The sequence below is a fragment of the Oncorhynchus masou genome, chromosome 32 (assembly GCF_036934945.1).
Source record: "Oncorhynchus masou masou isolate Uvic2021 chromosome 32, UVic_Omas_1.1, whole genome shotgun sequence".
In the NCBI taxonomy this organism is placed as follows: domain Eukaryota; kingdom Metazoa; phylum Chordata; class Actinopteri; order Salmoniformes; family Salmonidae; genus Oncorhynchus; species Oncorhynchus masou.
The window spans coordinates 2,926,715-2,938,959 of record NC_088243.1 but is presented as its reverse complement, the minus strand read 5'-3'; positions in this window follow the sequence as shown (position 1 = coordinate 2,938,959).

Genomic DNA, 12,245 nt, shown 5'->3' with positions numbered 1-12,245 from the left:
TACATCCAGACAGATATTGTATATTATTATACATCTAGATATAACAGATACTGTATATTATTATACATCTAGACAGATACTGTATATTATTAAACATCTAGATATAACAGATACTGTCTATTGTTATACATCTAGACATAACAGATACTGTCTATTATTAAACATCTAGATATAACAGATACTGTATATTATTATACATCTAGATATAACAGATACTGTATATTATTATACATCTAGATATAACAGATACTGTACATTATTATACATCTAGATATAACAGATACTGTCTATTGTTATACATCTAGACATAACAGATACTGTCTATTATTAAACATCTAGATATAACAGATACTGTATATTATTATACATCTAGATATAACAGATACTGTATATTATTATACATCTAGATATAACAGATACTGTCTATTGTTATACATCTAGATATAACAGATACTGTATATTATACATCTAGATATAACAGATACTGTATATTATACATCTAGATATAACAGATACTGTATATTATTATACATCTAGATATAACAGATACTGTATATTATTATACATCTAGATAGAACAGATACTGTATATTATTAAACATCTAGATATAACAGATACTGTATATTATACATCTAGATATAACAGATACTGTCTATTGTTATACATCTAGATATAACAGATACTGTATATTATTATACATCTAGATATAACAGATACTGTCTATTATTATACATCTAGATATAACAGATACTGTCTATTGTTATACATCTAGATATAACAGATACTGTATATTATTATACATCTAGATATAACAGATACTGTCTATTATTATATATCTAGACAGATACTGTATATTATACATCCAGACAGATACTGTCTATTATTATACATCTAGATATAACAGATACTGTCTATTGTTATACATCTAGATATAACAGATACTGTCTATTATTATACATCTAGATATAACAGATACTGTCTATTATTATACATCTAGATATAACAGATACTGTATATTATTATACATCTAGATATAACAGATACTGTGTATTATTATACATCTAGATATAACAGATACTGTCTATTATTATATATCTAGACAGATACTGTATATTATTATACATCTAGATAGAACAGATACTGTATATTATTATACATCTAGATATAACAGATACTGTATATTATTATACATCTAGATATAACAGATACTGTGTATTATTATACATCTAGATATAACAGATACTGTCTATTGTTATACATCTAGATATAACAGATACTGTCTATTGTTATACATCTAGATATAACAGATACTGTCTATTGTTATACATCTAGATATAACAGATACTGTCTATTATTATACATCTAGATATAACAGATACTGTATATTATTATACATCTAGATATAACAGATACTGTATATTATTATACATCTAGATATAACAGATACTGTCTATTATTATACATCTAGATATAACAGATACTGTATATTATTATACATCTAGATATAACAGATACTGTATATTATTATATATCTAGATATAACAGATACTGTATATTATTATACATCTAGATATAACAGATACTGTATATTATACATCCAGACAGATACTGTACATTATTATTTCTTATTAAAAAAAAAATATTTCACCCTTATTTAACCAGGTAGGCCATTTGAGAACAAGTTCTCATTTACAATTGTGACCTGGCCAAGATAAAGCAAAGCAGTGCGACACAAATAACAACACAGAGTTACACATGGAATAAACAAACATTCAGTCAATAACACTATATACATTGTGTTCAAATGAGGTAAGATTAGGGAGGTGTTACGGATATAGTTATCCTGTGTGTGTGTTTCTTTTCTCTCCTTCTCCCCTCACAGGTGAAAATCATCACTCCCCAATCAGTCAACAATCAATCATCAATCAGAAGACACACCTCCTCCTATTTCCTAACCTATCACAGTTCCTTCCCCATGGTTTAAAAACCCCATCATTTGTTTGTTCTAGAGCTCAATCTCTCTGTAAATGCCATGTCTGTAGGTCTCTGTGTTTCACTCTCGCTTTGTGCCTTAACCTCTCTTTTGTTTAAGCACCTCATAGCACTTTGTCATCACCTGTGAGTATTGTTTTTGGTTATGGTGTTTGTTTGTTGCTGGTGGGAAAAGGGGGAAACCAAGACAAGTCGCCCATGGGCATACACTACCCGTAGGTGAACTTTGTTAAATACACTAGTTAGAACTGGGCGGACCACCCACTGTATTTTTGGTTAGTTAGTTAGCTGTTGTTAAAGTAGGCTAGTCTAGCTTAGGGGTGTTTTTGAATACTTATTGTTTCTTTCCTTGGGTCCAGCTCAGCCCCTTTTCCTGCTCCCCCCATTACCGTGTGTTTATAAATAAACCTGGAGTTTGACGGTAGATTTCTGTTGTCGTGGTTATTTCTTTCACACTTTTACTTTGTCACAATAATAATTTGCATGAGTTATGTTACGGGTCTCATTACCATCCCCCCCCTAGACTGTCGGGCCAAAAGGGATTCGTAACAGGAGGTAAGGCAATAAATAGGCCATGGTGGCGAAGTAATTACAATATAGCAATTCAACACTGGAATGGTAGATGTGCAGAAAATGAATGTGCAAGTAGAAATACTGGGGTGCAAAAGAGAAAGATAGATAAATAAATACAATATGGGGATGAGGTAGTTGGATGGGCTATTTACAGATGCAGTGATTAAAGTTTAGATTAAAATTGCAGCTTAAAGCTAGTGAGGGAGATGTGTCTCCAGCTTCAGTGATTTTTCCAGTTCGTTCCAGTCATTGGCAGCAGAGAACTGGAAGGAAAGGCAGCCAAAGATGGAATTGGCTTTGGGGATGACCAGTGAGATATACCAGCTGGAGTGCGTGCTGCGGGTGGGTGCTGCTATGGTGACCAGTGAGATATACCTGCTGGAGTGCATGCTACGGGTGGGTGCTGCTATGGTGACCAGTGACATATACCTGCTGGAGTGCGTGCTGCGGGTCGGTGCTGCTATGGTGACCAGTGAGATATACCTGCTGGGGTGCGTGCTGCGGGTGGGTGCTGCTATGGTGACCAGTGAGATATACCTGCTGGAGTGCGTGCTACAGGTGGGTGCTGCTATGGTGACCAGTGAGATATACCAGCTGGAGTGCGTGCTGCGGGTCGGTGCTGCTATGGTGACCAGTGAGATATACCTGCTGGAGTGCGTGCTGCGGGTGGGTGCTGCTATGGTGACCAGTGAGATATACCTGCTGGAGGGCGTGCTGCTGGTGGGTGCTGCTATGGTGACCAGTGAGCTGAGATAAGGGAGGATTTTACCTTGCAAAGACTTGTAGATGACCTGGAGTCAGTCGGTTTGGCGATGAGTATGAAGCGAGGGCCAGCCAGCGAGAGCATACAGGTCGCAATGGTGGGTAGTGTATGGGGCTTTGGTGACAAAACGGATGGCACTGTGCTTCTACACCTGCATTGTTTGGTGTTTTAGGCTGGGTTCCTGTACAGCACTTTGAGATATCAGCTGATGTACGAAGGGCTATATAAATACATTTGATTTGATTTTGATTTGTGATATACTACATCCAATTTGTTGAGTAGAGAGTTGGAGCCTATTTTGTAAATGACATTGCCGATGTTACCTCCTCTCCTTGGTAGAGCAACATGCTCAATGCCTGTGTATTTGAGGAAGGAGATGGGTGGTTAGTTTCAACAAAGTGAGCTGCTACTGAATAGTCAATGTTCTTACATCTGATTGAGTTCCGGTGTTCAGGTGTTCAGCTATGCGTTGTTTTAATTGTCTTTTCTTTTGTCCTATGTTGGCTTTTCCACATTAATTAACAAGTGATGAGAGAGAATACTTCTGGCCCTTCTTTGGACAGTGTTAACTGACCTCCAGATGAGCTTCAATGCCATACAACTCTCCTTCTGTGGCCTCCAACTGCTCTTAAATGCAAGTAAAACTAAATGCATGCTCTTCAACCGATCGCTACACCTGTTCAACCGCTTTTTCGTATCGTCTGAGATTCCTGAAGATTGGAAAGCTGCCGCGGTCATCCCCCTCTTCAAAGGGGGAGACACTCTAGACCCAAACTGCTACAGTCCAATATCTATCCAACCCTGCCTTTCTAAGGTCTTCGAAAGCCAAGTTAACAAACAGATCACTGACCATTTCAAATCTCACCGTACCTTCTCTGCTATGCAATCTGGTTTCAGAGCTGGTCATGGGTGCACCTCAGCCAAGCTCAAGGTCCTAAACGACATCATAACCGCCATCAATAAGAGACAATACTGTGCAGCCGTCTTCATCGATCTGGCCAAGGCTTTCGACTCTGTCAATCACCACATTCTTATCGGCAAACTCAACAGCCTTGGTTTCTCAAATGATTGCCTCGCCTGGTTCACCAACTACTTCTCAGAGTTCAGTGTGTCAAATCGGAGGGCCTGTTGTCCGGTCCTCTGGCAGTCTCTATGGGGGTGCCACAGGGTTCAATTCTCGGGCAGACTCTCTTCTCTGTATACATCAATGATTTCGCTCTTGCTGCTGGTGATTCTCTGATCCACCTCTATGCAGATGACACCATTCTGTATACTTCTGGCCCTTCTTTGGACACTGTGTTAACTAACCTCCAGACGAGCTTCAATGCCATACAACTCTCCTTCCGTGGTTTCCAACTGCTCTTAAATGCAAGTTAAACTAAATGCATGCTCTTCAACCGATTGCTGCCCACACCTGCCCGCCCATCCAGCATCACTACTCTGGACGGCTCTGACTTAGAATATGTGGACAACTACAAATAGGTATCTGGTTAGACTGTGAACTCTCCTTCCAGACTCACATTAAACATCTCCATTCCAAAATTAAATATAGAATCGGCTCACTCGTGCTGCCAAACATACCCTCGTAAAACTGACAAGCCAACTGATCCTCGACTTCGGCGATGAGAGATAAGGGTGTGAGAGAGAGAAGTGAGAGATGTGGGTGTCAGAGAGAGAAGTGAGAGGTGCGGGTGTGAGAGAGAGAAGTGATAGATGTGGGTGTGAGAGAGAGAAGTGAGAGGTGCGAGTGTGAGAGAGAGAAGTGAGAGGTGCGAGTGTGAGAGAGAGAAGTGAGAGGTGCGGGTGTGAGAGAGAGAAGTGAGAGGTGCGGGTGTGAGAGAGAAGTGAGAGGTGCGGGTGTGAGAGAGAAGTGAGAGATGTGTGAGAGATGTGGGTGTGAGAGAGAAGAGAAAGAAGTGAGAGTTGTGTGAGAGAGAAGTGAGAGATGTGGGTGTGAGAGAGAAGTGAGAGATGTGGGTGTGAGAGAGAGAGAAGTGAGAGATGTGGGTGTGTGAGAGAGAGAAGTGAGAGATGTGGGTGTGTGAGAGAGAGAAGTGAGAGATGTGGGTGTGTGAGAGAGAGAAGTGAGAGATGTGGGTGTGTGAGAGAGAGAAGTGAGAGATGTGGGTGTGTGAGAGAGAGAAGTGAGAGATGTGGGTGTGTGAGAGAGAGAAGTGAGAGATGTGGGTGTGTGAGAGAGAGAAGTGAGAGGTGTGGGTGTGAGAGAGAGAAATGAGAGATGTGGGTGGGAGAGAGAGAAGTGAGAGATGTGGGTGGGAGAGAGAGATGTGGGTGGGAGAGAGAAAAGTGAGAGATATGGGTTTGAGAGAGAGAGAGAGAGAGAAGAAGGAGATGTGGGTGTGAGAGAGAGAGAGATGTGGGTGTGAGAGAGAGAAGTGAGAGATGTGGGTGTGAGAGAGAGAAGTGAGAGAGAAGTGAGAGGTGTGGGTGTGAGAGAGAGAGAGAGAGAATGAGAGATGTGGGTGGGAGAGAGAGAAGTGAGAGATGTGGGTGGGAGAGAGAGAAGTGAGAGATATGGGTTTGAGAGAGAGAGAGAAGAAGGAGATGTGGGTGTGAGAGAGAGAGAGAGGAAGGAGATGTGGGTGTGTGAGAGAGAAGTGAGAGATGTGGGTGTGAGAGAGAGAAGTGAGAGATGTGGGTGTGAGAGAGAGAAGTGAGAGATGTGGGTGTGAGAGAGAGAGATGCGGGTGTAAGAGAGAAGTGAGAGATGTGGGAGTGAGAGGTGCGAGTGTGAGAGAGAGAAGTGAGAGGTGCGGGTGTGAGAGAGAGAAGTGAGAGGTACGAGTGTGAGAGAGAGAAGTGAGAGGTGCGGGTGTGAGAGAGAGAAGTGAGAGATGTACATTTTATACATTTTACGTTTAAGTCATTTAGCAGACGCTCTTATCCAGAGCGACTTACAAATTGGTGAATTCACCTTCTGACATCCAGTGGAACAGCCACTTTACAATAGTGCATCTAAATCATTAAGGGGGGGGGGAGGGTGGTGAGAAGGATTACTTATCCTATCCTAGGTATTCCTTGAAGAGGTGGGGTTTCAGGTGTCTCCGGAAGGTGGTGATTGACTCCGCTGTCCTGGCGTCGTGAGGGAGTTTGTTCCACCATTGGGGGGCCAGAGCAGCGAACAGTTTTGACTGGGCTGAGCGGGAACTGTACTTCCTCAACGGTAGGGAGGCGAGCAGGCCAGAGGTGGATGAACGCAGTGCCCTTGCTTGGGTGTAGGGCCTGATCAGAGCCTGGAGGTACTGCGGTGCCGTTCCCCTCACAGCTCCGTAGGCAAGCACCATGGTCTTGTAGCGGATGCGAGCTTCAACTGGAAGCCAGTGGAGAGAGCGGAGGAGCGGGGTGACGTGAGAGAACTTGGGAAGGTTGAACACCAGACGGGCTGCGGCGTTCTGGATGAGTTGTAGGGGTTTAATGGCACAGGCAGGGAGCCCAGCCAACAGCAAGTTGCAGTAATCCAGACGGGAGATGACAAGTGCCTGGATTAGGACCTGCGCCGCTTCCTGTGTGAGGCAGGGTCGTACTCTGCGGATGTTGTAGAGCATGAACCTACAGGAACGGGCCACCGCCATGATGTTGGTTGAGAACGACAGGGTGTTGTCCAGGATCACGCCAAGGTTCTTAGCGCTCTGGGAGGAGGACACAATGGAGTTGTCAACCGTGATGGCGAGATCATGGAACGGGCAGTCCTTCCCCGGGAGGAAGAGCAGCTCCGTCTTGCCGAGGTTCAGCTTGAGGTGGTGATCCGTCATCCACACTGATATGTCTGCCAGACATGCAGAGATGCGATTCGCCACCTGGTCATCAGAAGGGGGAAAGGAGAAGATTAATTGTGTGTCGTCTGCATAGCAATGATAGGAGAGACCATGTGAGGTTATGACAGAGCCAAGTGACTTGGTGTATAGCGAGAATAGGAGAGGGCCTAGAACAGAGCCCTGGGGGACACCAGTGGTGAGAGCGCATGGCGAGGAGACAGATTCTCGCCACGCCACCTGGTAGGAGCGACCTGTCAGGTAGGACGCAATCCAAGCGTGGGCCGCGCCGGAGATGCCCAACTCGGAGAGGGTGGAGAGGAGGATCTGATGGTTCACAGTATCGAAGGCAGCCGATAGGTCTAGAAGGATGAGAGCAGAGGAGAGAGAGTTAGCTTTAGCAGTGCGGAGCGCCTCCGTGATACAGAGAAGAGCAGTCTCAGTTGAATGACTAGTCTTGAAACCTGACTGATTTGGATCAAGAAGGTCATTCTGAGAGAGATAGCGGGAGAGCTGGCCAAGGACGGCACGTTCAAGAGTTTTGGAGAGAAAAGAAAGAAGGGATACTGGTCTGTAGTTGTTGACATCGGAGGGATCGAGTGTAGGTTTTTTCAGAAGGGGTGCAACTCTCGCTCTCTTGAAGACGGAAGGGACGTAGCCAGCGGTCAGGGATGAGTTGATGAGCGAGGTGAGGTAAGGGAGAAGGTCTCCGGAAATGGTCTGGAGAAGAGAGGAGGGGATAGGGTCAAGCGGGCAGGTTGTTGGGCGGCCATGATGTGTGAGAGATGTGGGTGTGAGAGATGTGGATGTGAGAAAGAAGTGAGAGATGTGGGTGTGAGAGAGAAGTGAGAGATGTGGGTGTGTGAGAGAGAAGTGAGAGATGTGGGTGTGAGAGAGAGAAGTGAGAGGTGTGGGTGGGAGAGAGAGAAGTGAGAGATGTGGGTGTGAGAGAGAGAAGTGAGAGGTGTGGGTGGGAGAGAGAGAAGAAGGAGATGTGGGTGTGTGAGAGAGAAGTGAGAGATGTGGGTGTGAGAGAGAGAAGTGAGAGATGTGGGTGTGAGAGAGAGAAGTGAGAGGTGTGGGTGTAAGAGAGAGAAGTGAGAGGTGCGGGTGTGAGAGAGAGAAGTGAGAGGTGCGGGTGTGAGAGATATGTGAGAGATGTGGGTGTGAGAGAGAAGTGAGAGATGTGTGAGAGAGAAGTGAGAGATGTGTGAGAGAGAAGTGAGAGATGTGTGAGAAAGAAGTGAGAGATGTGTGAGAAACAAGTGAGAGATGTGGGTGTGAGAGAAGTGAGAGATGTGGGTGTGAGAGAGAAGTGAGAGATGTGGGTGTGAGAGAGAGAAGTGAGAGATGTGGGTGTGTGAGAGAGAAGTGAGAGATGTGGGTGTGTGAGAGAGAAGTGAGAGGTGTGGGTGTGAGAGAGAGAAGTGAGAGGTGTGGGTGTGAGAGAGAGAAATGAGAGGTGTGGGTGGGAGAGAGAGAAGTGAGAGTTATGGGTGTGTGAGAGAGACAAGTGAGAGATGTGGGTGTGAGAGAGAGAAGAAGGAGATGTGGGTGTGTGAGAGAGAAGTGAGAGATGTGGGTGTGAGAGAGAGAAGAAGGAGATGTGGGTGTGTGAGAGAGAAGTGAGAGATGTGGGTGCAAGAGACATGGGTGTGAGAGAGAGAAGTGAGAGATGAGGGTGTGAGAGAGATGTGGGTGTGAGAGAGAGAAGTGAGAGATGCGGGTTTGAGAGAGAGAGAGAAGAAGGAGATGTGGGTGTGAGAGAGAGAGAGAGAGAGAAGAAGGAGATGTGGGTGTGTGAGAGAGAAGTGAGAGATGTGGGTGTGAGAGAGAGAGATGCGGGTGTAAGAGAGAAGTGAGAGATGTGGGAGTGAGAGGTGCGAGTGTGAGAGAGAGAAGTGAGAGGTGCGGGTGTGAGAGAGAGATGTGTGAGAGGTACGAGTGTGAGAGAGAGAAGTGAGAGGTGCGGGTGTGAGAGAGAGAAGTGAGAGGTGCGGGTGTGAGAGAGAGAAGTGAGAGATGTGGGTGTGAGAGAGAGAAGTGAGAGGTGTGGGTGTGAGAGAGAGAAGTGAGAGGTGCGGGTGTGAGAGATGTGTGAGAGATGTGGGTGTGAGAGATGTGGGTGTGAGAGATGTGGGTGTGAGAGAGAAGTGAGAGATGTGGGTGTGAGAGAGAAGTGAGAGATGTGTGTGAGAAAGAAGTGAGAGATGTGTGAGAAGAAGTGAGAGATGTGGGTGTGAGAGAAGTGAGAGATGTGGGTGTGAGAGAGAAGTGAGAGATGTGGGTGTGAGAGAGAAGTGAGAGATGTGGGTGTGAGAGAGAAGTGAGAGATGTGGGTGTGAGAGAGAAGTGAGAGATGTGGGTGTGAGAGAGAAGTGAGAGATGTGGGTGTGAGAGAGAAGTGAGAGAGAAGTGAGAGGTGTGGGTGTGAGAGAGAGAAGTGAGAGGTGTGGGTGTGAGAGAGAGAAATGAGAGGTGTGGGTGGGAGAGAGAGAAGTGAGAGTTATGGGTGTGTGAGAGAGACAAGTGAGAGATGTGGGTGTGAGAGAGAGAAGGAGATGTGGGTGTGTGAGAGAGAAGTGAGAGATGTGGGTGTGAGAGAGAGAAGAAGGAGATGTGGGTGTGTGAGAGAGAAGTGAGAGATGTGGGTGCAAGAGACATGGGTGTGAGAGAGAGAAGTGAGAGATGAGGGTGTGAGAGAGATGTGGGTGTGAGAGAGAGAAGTGAGAGATGCGGGTGTGTGTGAGAGACAAGTGAGAGATGTGGGTGGGAGAGAGAGAAGTGAGAGATATGGGTGTGTGAGAGAGACAAGTGAGAGATGTGGGTGTGAGAGAGAGAAGAAGGAGATGTGGGTGTGTGAGAGAGAAGTGAGAGATGTGGGTGTGAGAGAGAGAAGAAGGAGATGTGGGTGTGTTAGAGAGAAGTGAGAGATGTGGGTGCAAGAGACATGGGTGTGAGAGAGAGAAGTGAGAGATGAGGGTGTGAGAGAGATGTGGGTGTGAGAGAGAGAAGTGAGAGATGCGGGTGTGCGTGAGAGAGAAGTGAGAGTTGTGGGTGTGTGAGAGAGAAGTGAGAGATGTGGGTGCAAGAGACATGGGTGCAAGAGACATGGGTGTGAGAGAGAGAAGTGAGAGATATGGGTGTGAGAGAGAAGTGAGAGATGAGGGTGTGAGAGAGATGTGGGTGTGAGAGAGAGAAGTGAGAGATGCGGGTGTGAGAGAGAGAAGTGAGAGATATGGGTGTGAGAGAGAAGTGAGAGATGAGGGTGTGAGAGAGATGTGGGTGTGAGAGAGAGAAGTGAGAGATGCGGGTGTGAGAGAGAGAGAGGTGAGAGTTGTGGGTGTGAGAGAGAAGTATAAGTATAAGAATAAGTATTTTGTCAGAGTGTGTGCACCGCTGGAGGGGTGGATCACTATGAGATCCTACTACAAAGGGAGGCTTCCTCTCTAAAAACATTGAGCCCTAGTGGTCTGAATATTGCCTTTGATCTCAGGCCCTTCTTATGAACAAATCTGTCTTATATGAACAAGTCTTATAAATGTATATATTATTTCTACAGCTTATTAGCGTACACCTAATATGTTCCACCTGTTGATGATGCTCATTATACATTAAGGTTGAACCAAAAGATTACATGTAACAAATATGAAATGAAATAAGAAACAATTATGTGAAATTGAATTAAACAATAATTATGTTGATGCTAATATAATGTATACTATTCAGTTGTTTCTATATGATAACAATAGCGTAATATATTTAATATGCCATAAACTATAGTTTTTTTTAACAGTTTCACTAATTAATTTTAATGAACTTAATCATCATGACACACCCCTCACTTTTGTCATTGGTTGCACTAATTGCACTAATTGTTTGTCTACATAACCTGGATGAATAATTGATGACCCTGAGGAAGGCACAGTGATGACGTTGGTAAAAACCCATTAAATAGCTGGGAGTTTATATATGGAGTGTGCAACTTTCTTTATTTTGATAGTTTATAAATTATTCTGAATTAGTCAGCACCTCCACACAAACATATTTTCTGGGTGTGTGCCAACTCATGTTTTTAAATCTAACGATCCCAATATCAGGAATATTCTCCATGTATTGGACATTCCCACGTCTAACTGCCCCGGCAACAGGAATATTCTCCATGTATTGGACATTCCCACGTCTAACTGCCCCGGCAACAGGAATATTCTCCATGTTGTGGACATTCCCACGTCTAACTGCCCCGGCAACAGGAATATTCTCCATGTATTGGACATTCCCACGTTTAACTGCCCCGGCAACAGGAATATTCTCCATGTTGTGGACATTCCCACGTCTAACTGCCCCGGCAACAGGAATATTCTCCATGTATTGGACATTCCCACGTCTAACTGCCACGGCAACAGGAATATTCTCCATGTATTGGACATTCCCACGTCTAACTGCCCCGGCAACAGGAATATTCTCCATGTATTGGACATTCCCACGTCTAACTGCCCCGGCAACAGGAATATTCTCCATGTATTGGACATTCCCAAGTCTAACTGCCCCGGCAACAGGAATATTCTCCATGTATTGGACATTCCCACGTCTAACTGCCCCGGCAACAGGAATATTCTCCATGTATTGGACATTCCCACGTCTAACTGCCCCGGCAACAGGAATATTCTCCATGTATTGGACATTCCCAAGTCTAACTGCCCCGGCAACAGGAATATTCTCCGTGTATTGGACATTCCCACGTCTAACTGCCACGGCAACAGGAATATTCTCCATGTATTGGACATTCCCACGTCTAACTGCCCCGGCAACAGGAATATTCTCCATGTATTGGACATTCCCACGTCTAACTGCCCCGGCAACAGGAATATTCTCCATGTATTGGACATTCCCACGTCTAACTGCCCCGGCAACAGGAATATTCTCCATGTATTGGACATTCCCACGTCTAACTGCCCCGGCAACAGGAATATTCTCCATGTATTGGACATTCCCAAGTCTAACTGCCCCGGCAACAGGAATATTCTCCATGTATTGGACATTCCCACGTCTAACTGCCCCGGCAACAGGTATATTCTCCATGTTGTGGACATTCCCACGTCTAACTGCCCGTAGCTCAGTACCTGAAGCAAGGATATGCATAT